At 43.5% G+C, this 9,695-nt stretch overlaps 1 long non-coding RNA gene across 2 annotated transcripts; it reads left to right on the plus strand.

The window, feature by feature from the left end:
- The first annotated feature begins 1,427 nt into the window (after positions 1-1,427).
- LOC143433923 (uncharacterized) lies at positions 1,428-4,968 on the plus strand. Of its 2 annotated transcripts, none has more exons than XR_013070126.1 (4): positions 1,428-1,526; positions 2,959-3,017; positions 3,106-3,204; positions 4,509-4,968. It is a non-coding gene; the product is annotated as an uncharacterized LOC143433923 (long non-coding RNA). The 2 variants fall into 2 exon arrangements; XR_013070125.1 differs by having other exon boundaries at positions 1,434-1,531.
- Positions 4,969-9,695: the final 4,727 nt, after the last annotated feature.

Below are 9,695 nucleotides of genomic sequence, written 5' to 3' on the forward strand. Positions count from 1 at the left end.
ATAATTATTGATTAGTGTTTATTGATTATTGATCGGCATTGATTATTGATCATTATTCCATCACTGTGATCCCCCGGCCTCTGCCTCCCAAATGCTCGGATTAAAGGCGTGCACCACCACCGCCCGGCATATGATGTTTTCTTCTAATGAACTTCTTGGAGGATGCATTTGTATGGGTAATGTGTTATACTGTGTGTGTTTTCTTGAGTGGCTAGTGTGACACGGTTTAAGGCACATTTTAGGTCAGAGGATAAAGGGAATATTTTAGTAGATTGTTTAACTAGTTGGCGGTAAAAAGTAAGTAACTGTTAGTTGGACTTATTGATGTTTTATGCAAAGTGAATGTTAAGTGTTGTTATTCAGGAGGGCATAGATTCTTTCTCCATCAACCTCTCTGACCCAGTTGAAAAATTGAGAAGTGTTTACATATGAGGCTTAAATTGTAGGGAGGATGTTCTCTGGACAGATAGAACAGATAAAACAACCTGAGAATAATTCATTTTGATAAGGTTTATTTGGCATTAATCTTTTGTCTTGCGTTAATCGGACATTTAAATTTTCAAATCTCCCATTTCCCTTGATAGAAGATCAGTGAAGAGTTCATTATGGTATAAAATTAACTTATTTTTTTCTCCTCATACAGAAGTTCCACCCACCATGAGGCAGTGTTGCAGGAAGCAAACAGAAAATGATGGCTGGGAAATAGGTACGTTTTAATGATTAAAGATATTTACATGTCTAGATAATTTTTGATATTTTTATTTTATGATATGAGTTCAGGTATAACATGTGACTTTATACACCAACTCTGTATTTTCAGTGTTTATAAACTCTAACCCTTAAAGATTATTTTACTGTTAAGGATTTTGTCCTGAGGAAGTAGATATTCTTGCACAGAACAATTTAATATATTTTAGTTTATCTCAGCATTGCATGTAATACTGAGAATTGGGAAAAATATATAAGTATCTAATACATAGTGTTGTCAGTTAATCATCTATATATAGTAAAACATTTTCTTTTTCATGTGACTATTTTGAGAAAATACAGGCAACATATAAAATTTTAATAATCGGTAAAAACAAGTCGTTTGCAGTTTGGACAACACATACCATTGTTGTCACCTACAGCTTTACTTTAAAGACATGATAATCTGGGAGGCAAAAGCAGGTGAATTTCTGAGTTCGAGGCCAGCCTGGTCTACAGTGTGAGTTCCAGGACAGCCTGGGCTATACAAAGCAACCCTGTCTGCAAAAAACAAAAAACAATCAAACAAACAAAAAAGACATGATAATCAATTCAGTGAAGCCTAATTCTTTTAGGGTTAAAAAAGTGAAATTGTGTTTGTAAATCTGTCAGGGGGCTTTTAAATTAATTCTGTGGCAGGGAGCTGTAACTGTTGTTTATTGTTTTGCCTTTTTTGGTTGTAGGATCAGTACATGGCTGCCAAGATCCAGATGCTGGAGGAGCACTTCTGCTATGCAGGAGGATGGGACACTGTCTGAAATATTTAGTGGAACACAGAGGTTGAGTATGTTTTACTTTTTTGGTGCCCAATTTTATTGTGAACTTTTTAGGATTAAGAAAAAAATTGCTTTAATCCTCAATTATTTATAGTCTGTATAATTTCCTTTTCTGTTGCTGTAAAATAAACATACTATGACCAAGGTAATTTATGGAAGTGATTATTTTGGCTTGTGCTTCCAGAGGGATGAGACCATCATGGCAGGGAGCTGAGAGATCACATGTTAAACCCCAAACATGAACAGAGAGAGTGAACTGGAATTGAGGCTAGTCTACATACTATCCTCAGAGCCTGCCTCTAGTGAGGTGTAGCCTGTTAAGTCACCACCAGGGTTCAGATATTTGACCCTATGGTAGACATTCTCATTCAAACCACTATATTCTACTCCCAGGCCTCAAAGGCTCTGAGGCCATTGCTGTAATGCAAAGTACATTTAATCCTACGTCAGAAGCCCCCATAGTCTTCCACAGTCTCAATAAAACCCTGTGAGTTCGAATAGTGAACTAACTTCAGCATACAATGGCACAGATATACATTACTATTCCTAAAAGAAGGAATGGGGGCATATATAAAATGCTGGATCCAACAAGACTGAAAATGCAGCATGTAATCACCGAATCCCCAGCTCAGCAATTCCCAGCTGTGGGCCTTGACCCATATATAGCGGGGTTGCCGAAGAACATCTGAAAATTGTAATTTATATGACAATTCATGACAGTAGCAAAATAACAGTCATGAAGTAGCAATGAAAATAATTTTATAGTTGGGGTCGCTACAACACAAGAAACTGTATTAAAGGGATACAGCATTAGGAAGGTTGAAAACCAGTTTTCTAGCTTAATATCTGATATCAGAGGGCTTAGATGGCTCCATCCCTCCATCTTTCCTGCCTGCAGAATATGTCTCTAACAGGCTGGTTCCACTCCGTGTAAGCCACTTTTCCTGACAGATGTCTCACAGCTTCGGCGCCTCCAACATCTTGGAGTCTGTAGAGTGACCTAGGCTTCACTTCATCTCTCAGGATCTTCATGCAGGGACTCAGGATTAGGGTTGAAGTCCTTTGTGGTACATGCTTGTGATTTCCCTGAGAAAGGATCTGATGTTCTTTCTTTATTGAGAAAGGGTACATACATAGCAGAAACCATTTGGTTTTGCCAAAGAAGTCAGGAGAGGGCCATATTCTCAGTCTGGAAAGGGTATCACCCAATTACCCCTTTGTTTTTGCTGTCTCTTCTACCAGCTCTGTCTACTCTTCCTGGGTCTAATCTCTGCAGTGGTTGAGTAGAGTGTCTTGTGGGTTGGTGAAGATATCAGGAAATTTTAAGTTATATATAGTTTTAGCTATGCAGTTTCTGTCTGAAGACTTATCTACTGTGATGGTTTGAATAAGAATGGCCCCCATAGGTTCATGTGTTTGAATGCTTGTTCCATAGGTAGCTGCACTATGACGAGATGTGGCCTTTTTGGAGTATGTGTGGCAATGTTGGAGGAAGTATGTCACTGTGAAGGTGGGCTTTGAGGTTTTAATAGATGTTCAAGCTGTGCCCAGTGTGGACACAGTCTCCTGCTGCTGCTTACAGATCAAGATATAGAACTCTCACCTCCTTCTCCAGCACCATGTCTGCCTGGATGCTGCCATGCTTCCCACCATGATGATAATGGACTGAGACTCTGAAACTGTAAGTCAGCCCAATGAAGTGTTTTCCTTATAAAAGTTTCCTTGGTCATGGTGCCTCTTCACAGCAATAAAACTCTAAGATACGTACTCACCCACTTTCTTTTGCACGGTGAGACTGTTCCATCAGTTTCTGTCCCACCTCCCAAATTATTTATTTATTTAATTTTATTTTCTGTTTTTTGATTCCAAATAACCTCTTTCTGAATTTTAATTCACCAAATCTAGATTATTTCCTTTCTGATCATTTTAGAACTTGTCTTTGTTTAGTGGGTATTATTCCCAATTTTTTTTTTAATTTTGAGTCTTCTTATGGTGACATTTATGTATGTTTATCCCCACAGCAAATTATTTACAATATGTATGTCAGTATTGCATTTTTTTAACCTGTACAGTTTGCTGATACATGTTTAGTATTTAAGTTCTCTGTTCATACACCACTGCTAGATTGACTGGTTTAAATAATTTTACATTGTTTCTCTGGGACAAAGACTCTTAATGTATGTGCATATTAGCACTCTTCAGTGCTTAGTGTAGTTCCTTGTTATGTAGACAAAAGCTGAAGCTACATTTTCATTACTGTGGTATTGTACTGTTGTCTCTGGGATGACTGAATCATTCAGAACAGGTTTGTTAAGTTAAAATTAAGTACTAATCAATCAAAATAGTTGCTTTGCCTAATGAGGGCAGATCATACTGTTTGTTTGTTTGCTTGTTTGTTTGTTTGTTTGTTTATTTATTTATTTATTTATTTATTTATTTTGAGATAGGGTTTCTCTGTATAGCCTTAGCTGTCCTGAAACTCACTTTGTAGACCAGGCTGGACTTGAACTCAGAAATCTACTTGTCTCTGGCTTCCAAGTGCTGGGATTAAAGACTGCCTGGCTGGATCATACTGTTTATAATTACAAGTTTTGCTGGTAAATGTTACTTTAGTGTGGATCCTAGTACAGTTTTTAGTGTTAGTGTCTAGAATATGCAAAATTTTCTTCAACATATCTTGGCAAATTTAAATCACTAGTTTTTTATATCACTAGTTAAGAAACTCCTTTTTATAGCACCTTACTCACATGGGAGGAAATGAAGGAGGAAAAGATTGCAGTTATTACTATTTAATTCTTATTATTTGGTCTTATCTTTTGGTGTCTTTGTTTTCCTCTGGTGTTTGGTTTAGGACTTGGTGGTTCTTTCTGATTCTTTTATGAGTAGGGAGGTGCTGACTGAACAAAGATGCTTGGCTTTTGTGGTTGTGAGCCCTCTGGGTCTTTTGTCTGGGCTATAGCCTGCAGCATGTGTATTGATCTCCAGGGTGAAGCCCAGTGCAGCATCCCTCCAAGATAGACCCAAGTACAGCAGGGGGAACCACTGGCTCTATCACCTTGGTGGGACAGAATCAAGGTAAGACTTGAACATGACCTGTAGCAGTCACTGGAGTCCAGGGATCCAGTGATGGCATGGGTAGAGTGATAGTGGGTGAGTTAGAAAGTGGGACAGAAGAAGGGCTTGGTCCAGGGCCTGTTTAACTGAGAGCTGGCCAATCCAACCCAAGGGCCACATTTGCCTTAAGCACCTGTAGTCTAGAAGGACTGTAAGACTGGTTCCCTTGATGTGTTTCTCTCCCAGGAAGCCTATTGGCAAGCTGGCATGTGGGCAGGGGTGGGGTGTGTGTGTGTTTCCTCTTATCAGGTCAGCGTGGCATAGGTTAAGGACTTAGGTTTTGAAGATAAAGTGATCCAGTTTAGTCTTAGCTTCATGTCTTTGAATGATCTCTTTAACCTCTGAACCCCAGTTATTCCATCTGCAAAGTGGCAAGACTAATACTTCCTCAGGCATTCTATGAAGTTTAAAAACTAGCACGGTCCTCAGACACATAGTAGGCTCAGAGTGGCAGCTGCTGTTGTCAGGGCCAACTGAGAACTGTAGGTGTCCCATGTCCTGAGATCACAGAGGACCAGCTAGACCTTGGCCCAAACCCGTCCACTCTCAGGCCTCCTTTCTTATCCTGTGGACAAGATCTGAGCTGGCAGACACTGGCAGGAGGACCTGCTGTCCAGAGTGCGTCCATGCCTAAATGGTAAGTCACTGGCTGCATTCCTGCCTGCACTGTGATTATAGGGTACTGAGAGAGCTGCATGCCCTGATAAAAGTGAGGCACCAAAAGAACCAGAGCTTTTGTTCTCTGAGCCATTCTATTGTGTCTCTCTCATCTCCCCCACTCCCCTCCTCTATCTCAATAATTAAATAAATAAATAAATAAATAAATAAATAAATAAAAGTAATGGAAGAGATGAAGGGCTCTCAGCACCAGATCACAACACAGGCTCCTGGAGTTGGCAGCTTTCCAGTGCCTGCACAGAATTCCCTCCTTTTGCTTTCCTCAGTTCAACCTAATTAAGATAAATTGGAGTGCAGCCCTAGAAACAGAGTTTCCTGCATCCTTATCACCCATCAGAGCCCTCCCTCAGTGCAGTCTGTGAACACTCTCCCTGTCTGATGCTTCCCTCAGAAGAGACCCACCGAAGTGACCACCCCATTGTCCACTTCTGTGGTTGGAGTCTCCTTCCCCAAGCACCCCTCAGGTCATGTCATACTGCCACCCTGGAACCTTCAGAGGGTCCCTGTTGCTTGTTTTCAGGCTCCTCAGTGTAGCACAAGGCTCTTCAGAATTTGTCCTCGGCCTGCCTTTGCCTTGTAGACTTAATGTTTCCAAGTAGCAGCCAAGTCTCTGTTTCCTGCATGGGTCTATAAATTACCTGCCTTTGTGCCTTTAGTCACATGGCCCATTAGCTTGGAAAGCCTTTATCCTGGTGGGATTAGAGCCATTCTGGAGGGATTAGTTGAAGTGCCAACTCTTCCAAAAACTGCATCTTGCCAGGGAACATGCTCCTGCCTCACCTGGCACACAAAAGATTCAGAATTGATGTTGAATTTGCTCACAGACCCTCCTCTGTCACTGTGAGGGCCTGCGGAACGTAAAATAGCAGTATGAGCTGTCTGCCTTGCATGTGGGGAGCCTACCTGAGGCATGGTGGAACAGCTGCTTGGCCCTAACCACTGGAGTAGACATCACTTGGGGGGTGGTTCTTCTTGGTTCAGAGTAGGGAATGGGGAATCAAAGTGGCTGGAGGCATGTAACTGGTGTCAGGGGGTTCAGAGGGCTTGTCTTCTCTGAACCTTTTGAGGAACACATCAATCCTCACTTCAGCTCTCCCACTGTAGCTCAGTGGAGGCCTTCAGGCTTGGCATCCTGTTTGGCCTCCTCCCTGGCACTTTCTGCTGGTCCAGGTTAGCCATATAGGGCCTCATTGCAGCCTAAATGTAGTAAGGAAGTGAAGTGCAGAGTTAGGACAAGGGACACCTGTCCTACATCCCAGTGGAAGAGCCAGGGCATCTGGGGTCTCTGCTGATCAGGGAATAACCTTCAGCCTAGCTATCCCCTCTAAGAAAATTAAGATGGTAGCTAAGGGAAACCACCTCCAGGCCTGCCTGCCTTCACTCACTGATGCAGAAAAATGTGCAGACCCCCTGCCACTGCCCCCCCCCACATACATGTAGAGTTCTGTTCTTGGATGTGGAAATGTGGCAGGGAACCGGACAGACACACCTTTGCCCTTCTGAAGGTGGTTCTAGTCGGTTGACATCATAAACAGTTTCTGTAGTAAAAAGACATGTTCCCTTGTGTTTGGGGAATAAGTGGGTTGGAGGAAGCAGAAGGTGGGAGAGTGTGGTGGGGACATCCCAGAGAAGGAGACATCTGAATGACAGTTAAGAGGCAGGCGAATTGGCAGTGTGGAGATCTGAGGAAAGAATACTCAGGTAGACTGAACACCAAGGCTGAATTCAGGCTCTGAGGTAAGAGAACAGAATGGGTTCTGGCCAGAGTGAGGAGGGTGGAAAGGGAGGGATGAAGAGATGGATGGATTTTTGTAAGAACTTCATCTTTTACTCTGGGAGCCGTGGGAAGCTGTAGGTTTTTTTTTTTTTTTTTTTTTTTTTTGGTTTTTCGAGACAGGGTTTCTTTGTGTAGCCCTGGCTGTCCTGGAACTCACTCTGTAGACCAGGCTGGCCTCGAACTCGCCTCTGCCTCCCAAGTGCTGGGATAAAAGGCGTGTGCCATCAATTATTGATCATTATTGTTTATCAATCAGTATTGATAATAATTGATTACTGTTTATTCATTATCGATCGGCATTGATTATTGATCGTTATTCCATCACCGTAATCCCAGCTGTGTTTGCCTCCCAAGTGCTGGGATTAAAGGCGTGTGCCACCACCGCCCGGCAATCTGTAGGGTTTTGCCCAGAGCACGGACTTGGTCTGCCTCATGGGACAGGATGACTGCAGTTGTCTTTCTGGGGTTCATGGTCTCTCTGAGGATGCCCCAGCAGACTGAGAAAGCTCCCTGCCCTGTTTTCCCTGTGCCTTGTTCAGCCTCCATCCATCACTAAGCCACAAATTCTAACCACTGAGACTTTTACTGGGGGTGGGGTGGGGGTGGAGGGCTCTGGATGGGGCTGGGTTTGTTACAGTGTTTTGCTGAAGTCTGCTTAGATGGCCAATTGAGAGCTTCATAGGAGTAAGTAATCAGGGAATTTGCCAGCTGGTGTTAATGGGTTGTTTGCAATTGGCCATGGTGGCCAAGCATTGTGGGTCAGGGCTTTCCCCATGGGCTGGTTGGGAAGCACTTAGTATCTATTGCTCTGTAGACCAGGCTGGCCTCAAACTCAGAAATCTGCCTGCCTCTGCCTCCCGAGTGCTGGGATTAAAGGTGGGTGCCATCAATTATTGATCATTATTGGTTATCAATTAGTATTGATTACCATTTATTGATTATTGATCAGCATTGATTATTGATCATTATTCCATCACTGTCATCCACCTGCCTCTGCCTCCCAAGTGCTGGGATTAAAGGCGTGGGCCACCACTGCCCGGCCAGTTTTATTATTTCTACTTTGCTGGGCCATGGTTTTGGAAGACAGGGCCCATCTTTGCTTTCCTTTGGCAAAGTGTCTGTGCTCATAGTTTGTGAAGTGTGCAAGAAAAAGGGAGATCTGGACAGAGGTGATGAAGGTGGTATTCGGGGCAAGCAGTGTCTGTTATGTTTCCCAGGATAGATGAGCCGAGTATGTCCCCTGAGGTTGCAGTGGATGTGGAAATTCCATGATTGTCCTAGCTTGGTAATTCTGATGGAGGAGGATTGCTTCCTCTCACCCCAGCTTCTCTCCTTTCCTTTGTTCATCTCTGTGTGTGCAGGATGTGTGTGAAGTACGGCTCCATGCGGAGGCTCACAGAGTCCAGGATGGACATTTGAGCTTTATTATAGTTTCTGGAGATGGCTGAATCTGGAGGTGGCTGTAGATGCATGGTCTGCAGAGGAGGCCAAGATGGTAGGGAGGCATCCATTGAGGTAAAGGCACACCAGGCAGGCAGGGGACAGTACTGTGGGTGTCACAGACATGGATGATGACTCTGCTATGGGGCAATGGTGCTCAGCACATGGCAGGGTGAGGAGAACTCGGGCAGAGGCAGTAACAGGGAGGGAGCTGGAGGCAGAGAGTGAGTGTGTGCCTGTGCCTTCAGAGTGGCGTGTGCATACAGAACATGCATTCTGGGCACGTGCAGAGGAGGTGTAGCCTACTGGGTCATGGTTGGGCAGATGTCCAATTTGATTGGGCCACAACTGGGATAAATTTCTGTTGACTCAATCTAAAACTTTGGAAAGATTTTCTAGAACGGCTGGAGGTTTCAGGCACTGCTTGACCTGAGGAAAACTCTTTGGAGGTCTTGGGAGGACTGAGTGCTTTCAGGATGAACTTCCAGCTGGAGGCACCTTCACTGACTTGAGCCAGCCTGAAGAGGGAGGAGAGAGAGAACCAGTTCTCAGACATGCAACAGGGAGGCCCATGCTGATGGGCACTGTTAGCCCTCCAGTGGAGATGAAACACACATGGCTCGAGGCCAGCCTGGACTACAGCGTGAGTTCCAGGACAGCCAGGGCTACACAGAGAAACCCTGTCTTGGAAAACTAAAAAAAACACCCAAAAACAAAAAAACCCAAAAACAAACAAACAAAACCCTGATGTTTTGGGCGGCCGAGGCAGGGGGATGACGATGATGGAATAACTATCAATAATCAATGCCAATCAATAATCAATAAATATTAATAATATCAATACTAATTGATAATCAGCAATTATCAATAACTGATGGCACACGCCTTTTACCCAGCACTTGGAAGGCAGAGGCAGGGGGATGACAGTGACGGAATAACGATCAATAATCAATGCTGATCAATAATCAAAAATGGTAATCAATACTAATTGATAACCAATAATGATCAATGATTGATGGCACACGCCTTTAATCCCAGCACTCGGGAGGGAGAGGCAGGCGGATTTCTGAGTTCCAGGGCAGCCTGGTCTACAGAGTGAGTTCCAGGACAGCCAGGGCTACACAGAGAAACCCTGTCTTGAAAAACAACAACAAAAATCAAAC

Source organism: Arvicanthis niloticus, assembly GCF_011762505.2.
Source record: "Arvicanthis niloticus isolate mArvNil1 chromosome Y unlocalized genomic scaffold, mArvNil1.pat.X SUPER_Y_unloc_15, whole genome shotgun sequence".
Taxonomy (NCBI): Eukaryota; Metazoa; Chordata; class Mammalia; order Rodentia; family Muridae; genus Arvicanthis; species Arvicanthis niloticus.